The following is a 17,656-nucleotide window of genomic DNA, read 5'->3' on the forward strand; positions in this document are numbered from 1 at the left end:
CAAGGGAAGAAATGAAGTATCCTCCCCCAACAATATACAGACTAAGATTTCCACATCTGCTTAGTGACCCACCAGGCCAGGAAGAATTTTGGCTTCATCTTGTCACAATGACCAAATTATTCCTGAATTTGTCCCCTGAAATACTGGATCATAAACAGTTCAGGTAAACTTTATTCTACCTATTGTCATTGTTATTTACAAAGAGATCTTAAAATGTTCAGTTGGGGGAGCATGCCCTCTCTGTTGCATGTCCTAGAGGGTTTTGTGAAAGATATATCTCACTGGAAAATAACTCAAAGTATAACAGTGAATTTGATCCACATAATCATTTTTATTTATAGTTATAATATGAACTCTTTTTATTATCCCCAGTAATTTTTTTCAAGTGTTTAATAAAGTTTTTAATCAAATGCAAATACTATTTTTATTTAACAGTGGTCATTTTTTAGAAAACATTGAATTTCTCCCAATGATAACCCAGGACAGCAAATACTGATTCATACTTTCCATCTTAAATTATAGAGAGAGAAATTCTATTGCCTCATTTTAAAAAAGTTTAAGTCTATGGGGGAAAAAGGAAGAAAGCTTTACCATTTCTCCAAACTCTAATTTAAAAAAAGAATACTTGTAAATTACACAGTTAAGGTACTCTGTGATGTCACTTGCTATATTGGAACCACTGCTCTGTCAATTTCTGAAAGAACATATTTACTCGTAGCTCTTAAGGGTTGATATGAACTGCCTAAGTGGTGGCCACACCAAGAAAGGCACGGCATGCATTTTAGAATACAACTTGGAGAACTTTGAATTTTCTTTGAAGAGCATAAAAAAGCAAACTAATTATCTCCAAATTGACAAAACCACAATTTGGAGATCTATAAATATCTTACGCACCATAAATCAGCACATCACAGGGAAATAAGAAGGCCTATGCATTCCAATATATTGGGTATGGAAAAAAATAGTATTAAATTGCTAGGTCATAATCATGGAGTACAGCAATTCAGCAAAACTCCTATGGGTGCCCAGAAAAGAAGCAAGGAGAGTATTTACTTTAATCAGAGATTACCTGAAGAAGTGATATGACACCACAGCATGGAAACATCTTAAATCTATAACTGAAACACAACATTCTTAAAACACAGAGGCTCATGAAGAAAAACTGAGTTGGAATTGAAGACTTGGACTGTTAGAATGTTCCATAAGGGTAAACTAAGGAAGCTTATCATGTAAGAAGCTAGCCTATTCATGAAAAACTAATTTCCAAAGATTACTTTTCTTGCAACTGAATATGTATCCTCATTGCTTTTTTTTCCTGCCCAAATCCTCATTGCCTACTGCTATGGAATTTCACATTGTGAAAGTTTGCCATCACGGATTTCAGATAGAATGTGGGGGGAAAAAAGTTCTAGATAAACCAAGAATGTTTCCTCAAAAGGTAAATATCTTTTGCCTAGGGACAAATATTGAATGGCACAGATCTGTCACTGGTCTAAACACTATACTGACACATGAGAGGCCAAGGTACATTGTTTAGGACACCTGATACAGCCAGCCCCATAAGACATCAACATCAAGGATGGCAAAGAAAACTAATTACAGTGGTTCCAACATGCCTAGCAGGGCTTTGTTGACTGCAAAGCACTGTGATTATAGTGGATTTGTTTTTTTCTATATAGCAGCATCTCCTGACATCTTATTTTTCTCAAAGCATGGTCCACAGACCACCTGCATCATTATTATGTACAATTCTTATTAAAAATGCAAGTATCCAAAAACCACTCAAAAATAGTGAGTTAGGGTGCCTGGGAGTTAAATCCAGAGATATGAATTTTAATAAGCTCATCAGCTGCACCATAACCACACCAAATATCATTTTGTGGTTTCCCATTAAGACATATGAGGGTCAATCCAGATTAAGTACATTAGACTGTACCTCAAATTTTTTGCAATGTATGAAATTGCCTCTGAGATGGGCAATCTGTTTTTAAGCACCAGCTGAGCACTGAGGACAGAAAGAAAAGTGGTCACTTATTAACCAGGCCTTTACTGAGCCTGCTGAACTTCAGCCTACTGGGTGCCAGGTTTTCAAGGTGTCAACGGGGGCTCCCTTGCAAGGAGAGCCCTGCTTGGCTAGAGGAAGACTTGAGCCAAGAACTGTATTTTAAATGGCACCTGCTGCAATGGGGCTCAGTTCCCAGAGGGATGGACACTTCACCAGGAGTGAAAGATGCTTGGAAGAGCAGAGGTTGGCAGGGAAATGGAGGGTGAAGGTGTCAAGGAGAGTGCCGTGGTAACTCAAGTTTTAACCTGTATTTCCTTGGCTGCTGATCCTGCTGAACATCAGTTCATGTGCTTGTGTTCCAGCCAAGTACCCTCTGCTACCAAACAGCTACTTGCATCATGTGCTCACCTTCCACTTGGATAACATGTTTGTTTGTATTGTCACTATTTAGTTTTGAGGGATTTTACACATTCTAGATGCTTTTCCTTCACCAAATAAGTGGTTTGCACGTATTTTCTCAGTGCAAAGCAGAGACATAAAGGGACACATATGTCCTAGTCAATGTATATGAAGATTTTGTCACTTTTGTTGAAACATCTGGGACCATGAGGGAAAGACATAGTAAGTATCTAAAAAGTTTCAAACCATCCCTACGGGCAAATTAGATGTGTAACTTGAGTGAAAATCAACCTGTAAATGGTCAAAATTTGACAGAATTGTATCAGAAAGAGTTCTGCAACAATTTCATGAAAAACTATAAATAAATGAATAGATGGAAGACCTGTAGAGTAGAGGAAGGGGAACTGGGGGAGGGAGGAGATGAGGGAATGGGGTAGCACCAGGGACAAAAGAGGAGTCAATTATACTCCATGTATATAGAAACTCTACATCATCTAACTACGATGCACTAATAAAAAATTTAAATGAAAAAGGTATTTACTGGCTAGAAACTTCTCAATGTTTTTCTCCATGCCTTATCAATGACGGCAAATACTGCCATTATCCTGAAAACTCTAATTATGCAGAATTTGAAAACAAACTCGATAAAGAGCATCTACAAAGAACTACAACTATCATCATATTTAATAGCAAAAGAATGAAAAGTTTTCTCCTAATACCAGAAACAATGAGGATGCCCATTCTGGCCACTTGTCAACATGTAGTTTTAGAAGCTATAACCACTGCGATAACAGGGGACGTGGGGCAGGAAGCATGTAGCTTGGAAAGAATTAAACTACTCTTATCTAAGTTGGCATGATGGTCTAAAGAGAAAACCTGAAGAAATTTGAGAAAAAAAAAAAAAAACACCTCATAGTTAAGTAAATCAAAGGATATATAATTTCTATATGTTCACAATGAATATTCAGAAATCAAAGTTAAAAATTCAAAAACACACTTGTTCTAAGTAAAATACTGATTTATGCAAATAATAAAGCAAGTAAAGGATCGTCATACTAAAATGGACATTATGCTGATAAAAAGAAAGGAAAAAACACACCACCACCACCACCACCACAGAGGACTAAACAAATTGTCATCGTTTTGATTTGAGGTGCTCCTGTATTCATGCAGAATTGTTTGTAGGTAAAATGATTGAACTGGGAGTGCTGTGACCTCATCAATCCATCTTGGTTTGAAGGGACTGACTGGGGTGACTGTAGGCAGGTGGGGTGCAGTGGGAGGAGGTGGGTTACTGCGGGTGTGCCCTGGAAGGGTACTTCATCCTTTGGGCTCCTCTCTGTGTCTCTCTCGTAAAGTATTTTGGTCACAGTGATGTACAAGCTGACTACAACAGATGTGGAAAGACATATTTATAGATTATTAAACTCTGCATAGCTGCCAAGTCACCTCAAGTTAGACATGCTTTAATGTAATTCCTATTAAAATCCAAGCAAGTTGCTTTTTTAAAAACGTATTTTGTACACACACAAGCTCATTATGAGATTAATTTGTAAAAAGTAAATGCCATAGAAACTATAGTAGCTAAAAAGTATCCTGACTCGGAAGAATGCAGTGGAAAGACCCACTCTACCTGACATTAAGGCTTCTCACACAGCTACAGAAATCAAGACAAGGTGGCATTGGTAGACAGAGAGATATGTAGATTTTTACAACAAGACACAAAATGCAGACATAAACCTATACAAACATGTCAAACTTATTTTTGAAAAGCTACAAAGTAATTTTGATAGAAGGGCAGCCTGTCAATAAGAGTTACAGAAGAAATTGCACAATTGCAGTTTAAAAAAAAAATGAACTTTGACCTAAATGTCACTTAGAAACACAAATTAACTCAATATTGATCATGAACCACAATGTAAAATATGGAAGCACAGAACTTTTACAGGATTTTAGAGAATAATATAGAACGTCTTTGGCATTTAGAAACTGGTAGAGTTTTTCAATGTGACACCAAATGACGGCTTACAAAAACAAAAATTAGTAAACTGGATCTCAACAAAACTAAAGGCTTTTGCTTAGTGAAACTCCACATGAAGAGGATGAAAAGCAAGCTACAGATTGGGAGAAAATGTTTAAAAAACAGCTGTTCAATAAAGAAAGAATATCTAAAATAAGTGAGGCCTCTCAAAACTCCATAGTGAAACCCACCATGGCATGGTCATAGATGCACGTAGCATAATCTCATTAGTTCCATTCCAGGGTTCCTCCCTTTTTCCATCCATCCTTCCTTCCCCTCAATTCTCTTCCTCTACTCTACTGATAACCCTTCTATATTCAGGGAATCGCCCCACCGCATTTTTTCCCTTATTTTGGTCTAGCTTCCGCATGTGACAGAAAACGTTTGCCCTTTGAGTCTCTGAGTCTGTCTTATTTCACTTACCATAATGTTCTCCAGTTCCCTTCACACCCCAGCAAATGCCACAATTTCACTTTCTTTTGTTATGGCTGAGTAAGACTCTATTGTGAATATAAACCACATTTCCTTAATCCATTCATCTACCTGTAGGCAACCTGAGCTGGTTCCATGGCTTTGCTTTTGTGAATTGTGCTATTATAAACATTGATGCAGCTGTGTTGCTATAGTGTAGTGACTTCAATTCTTATGGATAATTGCCAAGGAGGGAGACAGCGGGGTCACATGGTGACTATTTCCAGTCTTTTAAGGAACCTCCATACTGTTTTCTAAAGTGGTTTTGGTAGTCCTATCAACAATGTATGAGTGTACATTTCCTTTCACATCTTTGCCAGCATTTATTATTTATATTCTTAATAACTGTCCTTCTAACTAGAGTGAGATGAAATCTCAATGTAGTTTTGACTTATATTTCCCTGATGGATAGACATATTGAGCATTTATTTTTTATATATTTGTTAGCCAATTTGCATCCTTTCTTTTGAGAAGTGTCTCCTTAATTCTTTTGCCTATATATTGATTGGAGTCCTTTTTCTTTTTGGTGCTAAGTTTTTGAGTTCCTTGTATATTCTCAATATTAATTCCCCGTCAGAGAAGCAGCTGGTGAAGACCTTCTCCATTCCTGTAGGCTCCCTTTACTTTCTTTTTCTTTGTTGTGTGGCTTTTAATTTAATGCCATCCCAGATTTTATTTCATGCAATCATGATAATGTAAAAATGAAACAACACATATGTATACTACATATTCTGATGATACACTAATAAAAACATTACATAGAGACATAAATCCCCAGAGAGAACTACGTACTTTACTCTTAGGTTCAATGAAAAATGGACAGCCATGTAGAAATGACTGGATAAAAGTGGCATTATCAAAAGTTAATAAACTCGGGTCTGGGGCTGTGGCTCAGCGGTAGAGCGCTCACCTATTATGTGCAAGGCCCTGGGTTCAATCCTCAGCACCAGGCACACAAAAATAAATAAATAAATAAATAAATAAATAAATAAATAAATAGATAAAAGATATTGTATTCAACTACAACTAAAAAGTAAAAATTTTTTTAAAAAGGTAATAAACTCGGGAGATCCATCAAGGCCTGGTTTTTCATTTTGTTTGTTTGTTTGTTTTTGATATTCCTTGGTCTCTCCATGTAACAAAATTTCTCCCTGGTTTTGGGGAAAGTCTCCCTAAAATGAGGGTCCCAAGGAGAAGGTGAGAGAGTAGCAACTCTAGGTTTCATGGCTGGTTTGGGGGAGAGGACTTCTAATTCACATGCACAGCCTTGGGGAAGAGGAATTGTGGTTTCTTTGACTCACTTCAGGGGACAAAAATGGGGCAGGAGACAGGACGTCAAAAGAAGGTTTGAGAGACCCTGTTTCTGAGGCCCTTCCAATGTCCTTCGTTTCAAAGCACTCTGCGTGCTAAGGCAGCATGGTACATCCTTTGAGGTATTTTGATCTCAGGAAATACGTTTTGAAAATGTTCCTAGCAATTTTCAGATGTCACATGTTTTAATACCGTATGATGTATCCTCCTCAATGCACAATGTTCATGGATAAGGAACAGCCTGTTGGTTTTCATATTTGTATAAAATGTCACATCATCTTATCATCAAAGACTCCACTATATTAACAGCTCTGTTTGACAACTCCTTATTGCATTTTTCATGTTTCTATACAGAACAAAACAAAAATGTGCTACTGCTACAGGTTTTATCTCACACATGCGTATCAGGTCTCCATGAATGTTTTCCATGTGAAGAAATAAGATACCTAATCTTTCAAGTAAATAAGTCTTAAAATAGAACCAATATATGTCATGTAAAGTAGTCTTAAAATAAAGGAAAAAGAATTCAGAGTCATTCAAATGCTTTCAAAAATACTACAGGCCTCTGTTACATAAAAGGATATGTCTTTGAAAATAGGAAGAAAATCTGTAGAGGAAAAGGGGAGAGGAATGGGGGGAGGGAAGAGGAGGGAAGAGAGAAGGGAAAAGAGAGGCTCTAGGGGGAAAACTGAACAAATTATAGTATGTGCAAGTATGAAGATATCACAATGAAGCCCCATATTATGTATAATTACAATGTACCAATAAAAGGTTGATTTAAAAAAACTCAACCGTGTAAAACATTCTACACAATTAGAAAATGAGCAAAAGATGTGAACAGATATTTCACTGTAGAGGACACACGTGTATGAAGATTCCCAATGTTGTCAGGCATCAGGGAAATACAAACTAAAACCATAATGTATTATAACTGTGCACCTCCCCATACAGCTCAAGTTAAAAACAGTGACATTACCAAGTCCTGCAGAAGATGGGGATAAAGTGAGCAATTCAGATGTGGCTAATGTGAGGGTAAATGCTAGAGGTACTCTGTAAACCAATTTGGAAATTTCTTAAAGAAGTAATGACACAACCACCAAAGGACCCAGAAAGTGCATATTTGGGAATTTATCCCAGGGAAATGAAAATTACATTTCCATCTGAGAACCTATACACAAACATCCACATGTCTTTATTTGTAGTATTCGCAGTAACAACCCAGATGTCCTTCAATGGATGAATGACCAAACAGAGGTGCCTGCACACCAGGGAATATTATTCAGTAATTAAAAAGGAATGAGCTACTGACACAGTCGATCTTTGTAATGATCAGAGAGATTAGTAGCTAGTAGATTACTAGTCAGTAATAAAAAGCAATGAAATATCGATACACTCCACCTCCTGGAACAAAGAGAAAGATTAACAACTGCTCATCTGTCTTCTATTTCTGAAATTTTGTAAGTCGATATCTGTAGAATCCCTCAGTTGCCAGTGTTCAGGGAAGGTGGAGGCAGGACGTGGAGCAGTTATCAAAGGGCACAGGAGGGAGCCTTGTGAGAATGCAGCGGCTCTCCACCTTGACGGTGACTCCGGAGACACGCTTCCACACAGTTGGTAAAACTACATGGAACTAAATACACACACGAGGACGTGGAAACTGAGCAAACACAGACAAGTTCCCCTCTACATATTTCCTTTCACTTTCTTTTCTCTTGCCCTACACCACCTCCAGGCTGCGGGTAGCTCCCGGGATTCTCTTTCTGTCCATCAGCTGGGCTGGGCTGTGCTTCTCTAAAACAGCTTGAAGGTCCCCGCACAAGAAGCGAACAGTGTCTGCCAAGCAGCCGCCAGAGGGTTGAGCAGCACCCTGAGGCAAGGGTACCACCTCTGATGGCAGCCCTCTGAAGACTCACAACATGGTTTCAAGATATAATAAGCCTGTACCTGAATCTGTGCATTTCCAATATTGGGCCAGATTTCCAATGCCCACTCAAGCCCTGTACTTTCAGGTTGTGCTCCCCACCCCAAAGGGAGCAAGACCACAGGGGTCCCCCAGGGCAAATGGAGAAAGAAGGTGACATGCCGGTCCGCAGTCATCTGACATTCACACGCTCACTTTGGGGTCCAATTTCTACATCTCATCAGTGTTGGTTTCTCCTGTGGGTCATTCTAGGCAGACAAAGGCTATGGGAGCAAGTATAACTCTGAATTAAAATAGCCACAAAAGTGGGTATTATTTCCCAACAAGTAAGTTTTGGGAAACCCGGGTTAAGCCAAGCTTAATAAGTTTCTTTTTTAAAAAAAAATATTTATTTTTTAGAAGTAGTTGGACACAATACCTTATTTTGTTTATTTATTTTTATGTCATGCTGAGGATTGAACCCAGGGCCTCACACATGCTAGACGAGCGCTCTACCGCTGAGCCACAATCCCAGCCCCTAAATAAATTTCTTTAAACAGAAAAACAGTCACCTTAGTAGAAAGTAGGCTCTGATAAGGTCTGAAAAAGTGGGAGGGATACTATAAAGTGTTCTAAACATAATTGATGAAATTCTTCTTTGGTGTGGAGCATTTGATGGGAAGCCCTGGCCAAGGCTATATTTGCAACTGGCACATAAATGTTTTAGAAATCTGGTAATAAGAGACTACATAGTAAAACAAACATTTTCCACCTAAAAGGATTAAAATGAAACATAAAAGTGACCATATGCCAGAAATTGCAGCCAGAAGACTAAATGCACCAATTAAAATTTTAAAATGTAGACCTCTTTCTGAAAATACCTAGTGATCACCTACAATCAGAGAATGAAGAGCTAATGGAATCATTAGCACTGAAAATTACATGTGGGTTTTACTTCTTGTCCAATACAATCGTGTTTGATCTTTTAAGGTGAAATGCTACCTTTTCAATTAAAATGCAAAATATTACTCAGTTGTGATAAGCCAAACACAGATATAGGCGATGTCATGGTCTTCCATATGTAAGGCCTTAAATGTCTTTAATGTTGATATTCTTAAGGATTGGTAGTTAAATCATTACCCAAGCAGTGTCAACGATAAGATTACCTTAGAAAGAAACAGGTCACTTCCATTAATTCAATAGCTTGGCATGGCCATGTAAAAGCTCAAAGAAACTCTCAATCAACACCTCCTAAAATCAATAAAATCAGGTCTGTAATGTAAAGTGTTCACCTCCATCTCTCTAGTATCAGATGCTACAAATGAAAAATAATCTCTGGTAATGATTCAGTCTTATAACTAGGGGTAAAATTTTCAATTAGTTAACCAACCTTATTAAAGTATGCCTTCTGCAAAAGGAAACAAACCCAGTTCACTGACCACAAGCTTTCTTAGTATCTTCTGACAGTGTTGGGATGTCCTAGGTTCAATCCTCAGCGCAGCTTCCCTAAAGAAGTTTTAAGAATCTTACTTGAAAGATGGAGTTTCGAGTCTTAGAATATTTATAGACAGGTCACCGACAGACACCAACAGCAGAAGGTTTTCATGGGAGGCAATAATTCTCTCATAACCTCCTGATTTTTTTCCCACGTTAACATGCATGGAAACATATACCTGCACTGGATCACCAAAAATGTCTACCGCAACAATTTTTTTTTGAACTTAGGAGCTGGCCTTTTTAGAAGTTTTACAAAGGATGTATACTGTAAGTCTCTAAGCACAGACTAAAATATTTCCTAATTTCTTGTCCAATATAATCATGTTTGATCTTTTAAGGTGAAGTGCTACCTTTTCAATTAAAATGCAAAATACTACCAGTTGTTATAAGCCTAAGATTATTTAGGAAATAGAAAAGTGTCAAAGAAGATATCAACATCCTTAGGGAATGCTGTTTTGTTGTTGTTGTTGTTGTTTTGGTTTGATTTGGGTTGCCCACCCGCCAAGGATCATTATAGTTTATACAGTAGTTGGGTTCATTTTGACAAATTCACACTTGCCTGAAGTTTGATTTACTTCCTGTTCCATGCCACTCCCCTTTCCCTCCCTTTTCCTTCTCCTTCCTCTATACTGATCTTTTTTCACTCTTGGTTTGTTTTTGATTGTCGTTTTGTACACATACACAGAGGTGGAATTCATGATGGTATATTTGCACATGCCCAGAGGGATTTTCTTAAATTCCTTCTGCATTTTCCTCTCTTCCCCATCCTACCTCCTTCCCTCTTGATCACTTTGTGCTCCACTGATCTTCCCTACATCTTCATGACATCCGATCACCCCACCTCCATTTTTCCCTTATTTTACTCTAGCTTCCATATGTGAGAGAAAACATTCAACCCTTGATGTTCTGAGTCTGGCTCACTTCACTTAGCATGGTTTCTCCATTTAAATATAACTCCAGAAACTTCAGCAGAAGGCATGAACTCTAAGCAGCATATCCTACAAGACCTTTGTACACAGGAGTTCCGCAGCTAAGCTTCAGCTCCATATCCTGTGAACCCTGTTTCGTGTCCACTCAAAATTCATTTGTTGAAACTGAATCCCCAATGACATCTGGTGAGTGATTATGTCACAATGGATTAAGATTAGTGGAACCCCCATGGTGGGATTAGTGCCCTTATAAAACAGATTAAGAGGTCTGTTTACCATCATGGGAGGCCACTGTGAGAAGGCACCATCTTTGAAGAAGAGAGTGAGCCCTTAGCAGGCACTAAGTCTGCAGATGTTACATCTTGGACATCATAGCCTACAGATTCACAAGAAGTAAACCCATGGGGTTTATGAATTACACAGTCTAAAGTATTTTTTGGTAGCAGAGTAAGAATGTGGTGCAATTCCATTGCTCCTGAACCTCTGTCAGCCACATAAATAGAAGCAGCAACTAACAACTTGGGTTTCCCCAAACACAATAGATGAGTTCAATTACACATTATGCACATGGTGTTCCTGATCCTTCGTGGACATAGAACACTTTCACGCATCTTCAAAACCAGTTTGGCCACATCCTTCCTTGAAATCCTTGACACCTTCATTCTTTCACCACTGTACTTTCTACATTTTCATATGTTCCCACCTGGGGATATCACTTTCATGGGTCAGATATCATTGTCATCTGCATATCTCTAGACTATTGTTTACTCCTTGGCACGTCATCAATGGATGTTTGAAATGAGTTCAATTGTCTGTGCATCCATTATCTCATTTTCTTGGGGTTCTCCATGGCAGGTCTTCCTGCCAAAGGTCAGCCATTCGGTCTGTGTTGCAAGCTGGCTACCTTTAGTGAGGCATAGGAAAGGAACGCAGCAATGGTAACAGGGACTCTCTGCCTTAAGCTGAGATGACACAGATCTTCATGATGGGAGACATGTCACCTGAACACTCTGCTTTTCATCTATAAAGTGGGGATAATACCTGCCCTCTGAACTTCACAGGGATTTCTCAGAAAGGATTCTTAGCATGGCAGATCTGAAAGTCTCTTGAAAAAAGAAGCAAGTGTTCAAGGGCAAGATGGAGGATGCATCCCTCATGATGGGAGTAGAGGTTCTTTGCTCCTTTGAGTTTCTGGTTTCACAACTCTGTTTACAATCTTTCACTTCTCCTTCACATCATTTTGTTTTGTTTTCTGAGACTGAGTCTCCAAACGTTACTCAGGATGGCCCAGAGCTCCCAGGTCTGAGCAAAACTTGAGCCTTAGCCTCGTGAGTAGCTAGGACTAAAGGCTCATGCCATTGTGCCCTGCTCTTTTTCCCAATTTTTATATAGGCACAAATTATTCCATGGTAAAAACATAACATACCTTCCAATGATCTTCATACTCAGCTTTTCTTCTGCATCCCAAGCCCAGATACATGATTGTCTCTATTTCCTTCAACTTGTTAACTTGACTTGAACTCCAGTCTGTCCTCTGGAGTCAGACAAGAGTTATAATCCCAATCTGACACTCTTCAGCTATTTGATCCAGGGCAGACAACTTCACTTGTTGATCTACAGTTCTCCCTACCTCTAAATTAAGTATAATAATATCAATTATTTCTGCTATTATTGTGAGGAAGAAATAATTTATGCAAATTATGTAAAATAATACTTACTATATACATGCTCAAAAAGTAAAAGTTGCTATTATTTTTCCTTACATTTTTCTTGAAACTTCACCAAGCACAAAATTCTACTACCATGTCCCTGTCAATGATGTATCCATTAAAATTTTAATTTATAACATGCATTTTCTGAATCCTTCTAGACATTCTTGGAATGCCTAATTGGCATCTCACATTCAGGAGTTCAGTTTGGTTGTCCACAGTGACCCCTGTAATTCAATTATTCTTCTAATTTACATCTTTCTGCTATTTTCTCCAAGAATACTATGTCCAATTTGTCACTTGTTTCCTACATTCACTCAGTGAATTAAATTTGATCCTGTTAATTGTTCTGCAAATTCCAGCCTCCTTTTTCCCTTTCCTAATTTCTTACTATTACTATAATAATTTTACAAGAATTATTTCATTCAGCATGTATTAAGCATATGGCCCCAGTTCACCTTTTATAACTTAGCATTCCTGGTTATTCATGAGAATATACTTCTTCAGCATGAACAAAATGAGTATGTGAAGGAATAATAGATAGTTGGATTTCCTAGGCATTCTGGTCAAATTATTTAGAATTTATCTTACCTAATTTTCAAAAAAGCTCTATTATAAAGGTATTGTTTTTCCATTTTCCAAGAGCACTGTGGCTAGAAGATCTTACAGAATTTGAGGGAGTTGATCCAGTTAGTGGTGGAGCCAACTCACACTCAGCATTTCTTGTGTTTATACTATTGTGTTAATCAGCTTTTCATTGCTATTACCAAAATTCCTGACAAGAACAACTTAGAGGACAAAAAGTTTATTTGGGGCTCACATTAAAGGTCTCAGTGCATGGTTGGCCAACTCCATTGCTCAGGGCTAGAGGTGAGGCAGAACATCATGGTGGACAGTTGTTGGGAGGACAGTTGTTCACTTCATGTCAACCAGGAAGGAGAGAAAAAGAGTAGGGGGCAGGGAAGAAGGGGGACTTCATTTTCCAGGGACAAAACATAAACCCCAAAGTCATGTCCCCAATGACCTAGTTCCTTTAGCCACATCCTACCTGCATACAGTTACCATCCAATATGGTAGTCCTTTCAAATTATTATCCAGCAAAAGAATTAATGCACCAATTAAGTTTTATCTCTCATGATATAATCATGTCACTTCTGAATATGCCTACATTGTCTTGAACGTGACCTTTCAGGGGACACCTCTTTATAAACCATAACAACTACACAATCAGGCCACTAAATCTCTGAGCTGGTCTCCCCACCTTGCTTCTTAATCTCCTATCCCATCCGTCTATCTTCAACCCACACAACTGAGGTCAGGGTCTGTCATAAAATACATCCTCAGTTTTCAACACTTGCTAAAAATAATTCAAATTCATACTCCACTGCCTAGATGATAAACTTTGCATTCCTGTCTAACATTCATTCAACCACTCAACAGCTGTGCACATGAAGTAGGCACTGGAGTTCTAGGTACTTGCACGAGAAAGCATGGCTCCCACCTTGAGTGTTTCTAAGTCTAACACTTTGCTTATGCCTGCCTCCTCTTCTCTCAACTAAGGTTGAGTATATTTATCTCCAAGGTCTAGTTAAAAATAATCTTCCTATGTGAAGGAAGAACATTCTGAACATTCTGCATGCACATAGTAATTGCATTTCAGATTGCTCAGCTCAGCAACACTAAGGGTGAGGGCAGGGACCTCCTCCATCTCTTCATGTGGACTTGAGCTGACCTCCTATTGAGCCTGCTCAGTACCCCTGGTCTTAACCTAATCAGCTTATCCACCCCAATAGGATACTCTCAGTTACCTCTGGTAGGTACTCTCTAGCTAGCATGCCCTCTGCTTCCATTTATTATGTATTTATTATGCTGCTAACATTCTCACTGAAATTAAGTTACTAGAGCAATACTAGAATAGGTGATGAAATGTAGATTTGAACAGAAAAGGATCTGTTTATATAAAAACAAATTTAGAGGCTTTTGAAAAACCCAATGAAGAAAATTCACCCTTCCTTTCTTTAAAACTAATGTTAAAATAAATGGAATAGAGTGAGCATACAACATAAAAGCTTAGAGAAAACAACATTTTTTCCACAAAAAAACCCTTTATTCTATTTATTCTATTTCTGCACCCAGATGACATCAGAAATATTTTTTAAATTATCACTCAAATGCAAAGAAAAACAATAATTGGAAATTGTGGAGAAGTCATAATGGGTGTAGTTTATACAAATAGCACAATTATCTCCTACTGTCTAACCCTTACTCAGGAAAGCATGCTTGGCAGAGTAAAAACAAACAGAAACAAAAAAAACACACACACAAAGTTGTATATTCAAAGCAAAATTAAAAATCATCCCTGTCTTAAAAGAATTTTTCAAAAAAGAGTCTAATTATTGGTTCTGATTACAACAAATAAGAAAGCCCTCTGTCGGCAGCACAGAGTAAATGCTAGCTCACAAAATCAAATCAGAGACTGAGCAATACTTTAATTTGTTACTCTTGGCAGGTCTGCTCTTGTAATAAGCCTGCTGTAAGAAAAACGAAACACAAAATAAATCAGGATTGTGGATATTAATTACTCTTATAATACCAAAATTTAAAACATGAACAGTTAAGGTAAAATGCATAGTAAAATAAATCATCACTTTATTTGAGATATTTCTTCTCATACTTCATATACACAAAAAAGTTCTAGTTTTGTTAGCAAAACCACCTTTTTCCTCCATTTTTCTTGGCAAAAGTGGGAACCATTTTCCATTTCTTTTAAACAAAGATCTCCAGGCACAGGTAATGTTTGCAGTAATTCATAAAATCTCAGTGAAAGCTACATTTTAAAAGTTAGTGGCATATGCCTATAATCCCAGCAATTCAGGAGCCTAAGGCAGGAAGATATGGCTCAGTCTTAAAGTGGCCCTAGGGTAAATTCCCAGTATCAACAAATAAAAAAAATAAAGTAAAATAAAATAAAAGTCAGTTTAATTTTAGTGGGCAACAGGAAAAAGAAAAACAGTATTCTTGCACAAAACGTTTTGAAGACAGCTGCATTTTACAGACTTTTGAAGAAAGTCATGTTTCCAAAACGGATCCCAGTTCTGTAATCACACAGTAGGATACTAAGAGAAGTTGTAAAGACTGGTTCTTCAGAGATTACTTTGCCCTTTCACTTAGTAACAACTGCTTGCCATTTCAGAAATAAAGAAGTCATATAAAATGACAGTATTCTGAAGTGGGAACCAATCATACCATTTCAGTGCAGTTATCTTAATTATGTTCTCAGATATCTTTAAAAAGCTTTTTACTAGACTAGATTAAAATGGCTTTTGATGATGCCTTGATCAAAGGATTTGAAGTTAGACAGCAGTCAGTGGTAAGATCCACCATGAACTCTAGTTTTATCATTTTATACAAATTTCTCAGACTCTTTCTATCAGGTTTTTATTGAAATGATGCAGACATTTTAACCAGTGTTGGAAGCTGGCGGAGAGAATTAAATGAGAAAATAAATGCAAAATTCTTGGAATACATTTGATGATCATTAAATTTTAGCAGGCAGCTTCACCTGTCCAGGCAGCAATAAGCCTAGCATCTCCTACTAGTCACATCTATCCAGATTTGTCATTCAAGTCCAGCTAAATAAATCTATTTTTCTCCTTTGAAGTCTGCAACAATGTTTTACTCAGCTTTTCCATCACTGTGACCAAAAGATCAGACAGAAATAGTGAGAGGCAGAAAAGTTTATTTGGGGTTCATGGTTTCAGAGGTCTGGGTCCACAGATAGCCAACTCCATAGCTCTGGGCCCAAGATGAGGGAGAATATCATGGCAGAGAAGTGTGTCATGGAACAAAACAGCTCAGAATATGGCCACCAGGAGACCAAGAGAGAGAAAGCTCAGCTTGCCAAGGACAAAACATAAACCCTAAAGGCATGTCCCTGTGACCTACCTCCTCCAGCCATTCCCTACCTGCTTACTTTACCACCTGGTTAATCCATTCAAGTGGATTAAGCTAAGGCTGTCAGAACCCAATCAGGTCACCTATGAACTGTCTCACACAGGAGGAGTCTTTGGTGGTCATCTGACATCAAAACCATAACAAGCAACACCAGTTTATCTGTGCTGATCCTCTTATGTTTTAACAGCACATCTCTCTCTTGCCAAGAGCACCATAATTTCTATTCCTTCTCTCCTGCAATAAGTACACTAGTTGCTAAATAGTGTTTGTTGAATTCAAAATGTGAAGCAAGTTTTAAAGCTCCTGATGTGATGTTGTCCATCTGTGGTTGGCTGAGGGTCTCAGTCACTGAGACCTATAGAAATTCCATGGAAGAGCTGCCTGTCATTCACACGTGAGTTTAGCAAATGGCTAGAAGACAGCAGAGTAGAACTTTACTTCAATCCATCACAGAAATAATGAAACTAAAAATAAATTATCAAAATTTGGTAATTCCCCTAACTCTGCACAAAAAAATAGTCAAACACAGAACCTTTACCCTCCCCTGACTTGCCAACAGGCAGTTCTTTTTTCTTTTTTAATGCTTCACTCTTTTTTTTTAAGAGAGAGTGAGAGAGGAGAGAGAGAGAGAGAGAGAGAGAGAGAGAGAGAGAGAGAGAGAGAGAGAGAGAATTTTTTAATATTTATTTTTTAGTTCTCGCCGGACACAACATCTTTGTTGGTATGTGGTGCTGAGGATCGAACCCGGGCCGCACGCATGCCAGGGGAGCGTGCTACTGCTTGAGCCACATCCCCAGCCCCCAATGCTTCACTCTTACAGCACTTTTCCACACTAATGGCACAGCTCACAGGTGGTGAGCAATGCTATAGGCTGATGTTGAAAAAGCTCCTTATTTCAGGAGGATAACCCAATTAGACATGCTTTTCACTTTAATTATATGATCATTTCATCCCCAAATTTCATTGAAATAAGAGGGAGAGGTACAGCGAAGATTATTTTATGAACAATCTGAAAGAGAAGACTTCCCTAATTGAAGCAAAATAGGATGACATTTTAAAGCATCAATAATGACATCAGTGTACAACGAGCACCTAGAATTGCACACATTATCTTATGATACTCAAAAAAGGAATACTGTGAGAAAGACAATCTAGATATTGTTATTCCCTACCTTTACCTGATCCAATCAGGGGCAAGAGAGGGAAGATCTTGCTAATGTCACCCTCCTGGTAGTTGGAGAGTCAGGCAGACAGAACATTCTCTGACTTCTAAGGTGGGGAAGAAGCATCACCAACATGGATCAAGGTATACACTTCTGCCTCCTTTACCGTCTTGGAAACTTTACCTAAGAAGGAGTGAACGGATGGTACTGGTCCTACTGTCAGGTTACATGTGGGTGTGCTTCTTTCCATCACACAGTTGCCGTTCAACAAGTCTTGCAAGTGCCCACAGGGTGAGTG

At 38.2% G+C, this 17,656-nt stretch overlaps 1 protein-coding gene across 1 annotated transcript in view; it reads right to left on the bottom strand.

The window, feature by feature from the left end:
• Positions 1-17,656, bottom strand: part of Cntn3 (contactin 3) — a 212,956-nt gene that overhangs the window by 139,419 nt on the left and 55,881 nt on the right. The window lies entirely within an intron of this gene.

Source organism: Urocitellus parryii, chromosome 16 (assembly GCF_045843805.1).
Source record: "Urocitellus parryii isolate mUroPar1 chromosome 16, mUroPar1.hap1, whole genome shotgun sequence".
Lineage (NCBI taxonomy): Eukaryota > Metazoa > Chordata > Mammalia > Rodentia > Sciuridae > Urocitellus > Urocitellus parryii.